The sequence below is a fragment of the Haplochromis burtoni genome, unplaced genomic scaffold, assembly GCF_018398535.1.
Source record: "Haplochromis burtoni strain Fernald_Lab_line unplaced genomic scaffold, NCSU_Asbu1 Contig_2762, whole genome shotgun sequence".
Taxonomy (NCBI): domain Eukaryota; kingdom Metazoa; phylum Chordata; class Actinopteri; order Cichliformes; family Cichlidae; genus Haplochromis; species Haplochromis burtoni.
The window spans coordinates 6,034-8,859 of record NW_024585123.1 but is presented as its reverse complement, the minus strand read 5'-3'; the positions used below and the strand labels follow the sequence as shown (position 1 = coordinate 8,859).

The window sequence follows — 2,826 nt, the reverse complement described above, 5'->3', positions numbered from 1 at the left end:
TGTCTTTGTACAATATCTGTCTGCAGGATCTGTAATGCACTGCAGCTTTAAGCTCTCATTCTCACTTTGCTTCAACATGTGTGTCTTACAGCTGATCACTGCCACAGTTACTGGGACACGAACGGTGTCTTCCATGATACTCAGGAATGTGAAAAGTACTGCTGTGGGGACTGCAGGACAAAATACTGCTGCAGTGACATAAAGTACAACTTTACTGAGAAAAAACAGGAACTCTGTTTCAGAAGGTGTGCTCTTCATTTTAGCCTTTTTTCCCTTTCAATGCTCCAGAAATGAGCACAAACTACAGCTTTTTTTTGTATTTGCAGGTCTGCTCGAGTGAAAAGAAGCTATCATGTAGAGTATGTGGGAATAGGGGTTCCTATTCCCATTCTCGTATGCACGGGTCTCATAATCTGCTGTGTGACTCGTTGCTGCTGCTGCTGCTGCTGCAGGACATCCAAAAAGAAAAATCCCAGACGAGAAATAATCAGTAAGTTTGCTACAGCTGCAAGCAGCCACACTGGCATATTATCCAGAAGCATCTTGTTTGAAATTATGTTTAATTCTTACAATGGAAAATGGCTGTTTGATGAGCTTTATGTGTTAGAGCTCTTTCCAATTGGGATGGTGGCTTACAGGAATTCTTGAAAGCAAGAAATAATCTGATGCACAAACGCTCACGAAACTGCAAAACTGTCAGTTTTACAGTTTGTGCAGGGTACATAGTAAGACACAAACAGATTTTTTATCCCCATTGTCTTTAAACCTTTGATTTAAAAGTTCAGTTGTAATGATGGGAACATCAAAATTTGCTTTCATTTTCAAACTACATGAAATCTTTCGCTTTCTCTAGTGTTAACCACGGTCTATCAGCCTGTACCAGCAGCCACACCCATGCTCACAACTCCACCACCCTCCTACCAGGAAAGTGGTAAGTTTTTTCATTACATTTTAAAACACAATAACTACGTCAGCTCAAACGTTTTAGAGTCTCATTGAGAGAATTTGTTAGCAAGCATGGCTGATGTCACCCAGGTTTTGAGGCTAGTCATCAAATGAAGCTAATAATCTGTTTTTGCTGTGATTTTAACACATATTTGATGGCATCTGATTTCCATTATTGATACAGTCACACCAAGGGAAACCAAAATTATTACAATCATGTAAAGAACTGGTGATTTTATTGCCTTTGATCTGATTGCTTCCATGATGGGGACCACGTCTTAAAAGCAACTTTGGTTTGTGAAGGCAACAATAAAAGGGCAATAAGAAGTGAAGTCTGTCTGCTAGCTGTCGGTAAAAGGGGGTCAAATTGCCAATAACATGTAATCTGATAATGTGGTGATTAACTGTGATAAATCTGTGAAAATCACAAATCTTCACACTAAATTGACTGCAGGCAGTCCAAATCAGATTGTTTGAGAATGAATGAATTTTACTCCAGTGAGACTAAACTGTAACACAGGAGTGATTTTTCTTACCGTTATGTCAACGTAACGATGATTTTAAAAAGACAATTCAATTCAATTCAATTTTATTTATATAGCGCCAAATCACAACAAAAGTCGCCTCAAGGCGCTTCATAGATACAGAGAAAAACCCAACAATCATATGACCCCCTATGAGCAGCACTTTGGCGACAGTGGGAAGGAAAAACTCCCTTTTAACAGGAAGAAACCTCCGGCAGAACCAGGCTCAGGGAGGGGCGGCCATCTGCTGTGACCTGTCAGAGGGTAATACACTTTTATTTGATCAAGACTGATAGAAAGCTCAAACAAGAAACCCTATTGCTGTTCACTAAAGGCCTTTGTCATGGACCTACACCAAAATCCAGTAGGCGTGAGGACTTTTGGAGGACCGGTCCCATTTTTTTTTATTATGTAGCATATTTCAGACTTCAAAAGTATATTCAGTAAATTTGTTTACTTCCTTTGTTCTTTACTATTAAAGGCATACTTAGTAAATACAAACAATATGTTGCTTATTTGTCTTTTCAGTCCCATTCACACAATTGCAGCCAATGCACTCCTTTCAACGGGTCAGCGAGCCTTCTGCAGCAGCATTACATTCAGATGAGCTGGAGGAGCTTGAACCTTGTCATGGACCACAATCTGTAAAAAAGGCTAAGATCCAAAAGAACTCATCTATATCCGTCTAAAAAGGGACTTCATGTTACAAGATACACGATAACACAGAGTTCAGAAATATTTACGCGTGACTGTGCTAATGCTAAGAGGGTAGAGTTCGTAAGAGAGTATAATACCTCACCATGAGCAGATAATCATTGTGAACAAAGTTAACAGCTGCTTACAAAGTCATGATCTCTTTATTTATCCGGGGAAGCAATGTTGAAGTGGTGACTGGTAGATGTACAGTCTCAGCTCTTTTGATGATTTTTATTTAGTTTTGTTTTAGTTTAAATGGGTTTGTATGATTTATTGTGAAAGATATAATAAAAAACAACTTCTGTATATTATATTGTGATGTGTTGTGATTGAGCTACATGTTTTTCTCTGTCCAGATGCTTAAATAAATATTCCATTTACAATGTAAATTTTTGACACTGATTTTTGTGTTGTTCATTTAGCAGTAAATGAAGAAAATATAACATTTACATTTTTTTAACGGGTCCATAAAACTGCACCTGACTAATGGGACTCATTGGTTTGGTGAAATAACGAGAGAACGGTTGGCAGTCTGTGGCAGCTTCAGACGACCCGTCTATCTGCAGAGAGCATCTGCTGTCACACGGGTGCGGTGTCAATAATATGTAGTACAACTAGTCTGTGGGTTACTTTTTCTTGTGTTGTTGTTGAACCGTCAACT

General features: G+C 38.7%; 1 long non-coding RNA gene across 2 annotated transcripts; it reads left to right on the top strand.

Moving 5' to 3' along the window:
* Nucleotides 1-2,554, top strand: LOC102297813. 2 transcript variants are annotated; one of them, XR_001336029.2, is made up of 4 exons: nucleotides 1-245; nucleotides 327-490; nucleotides 854-931; nucleotides 1,998-2,554. It is a non-coding gene; the product is annotated as an uncharacterized LOC102297813 (long non-coding RNA). The 2 variants fall into 2 exon arrangements; XR_001336030.2 differs by lacking the exon at nucleotides 1,998-2,554 and adding an exon at nucleotides 1,547-1,590.
* The last annotated feature ends 272 nt before the right edge of the window (nucleotides 2,555-2,826 follow it).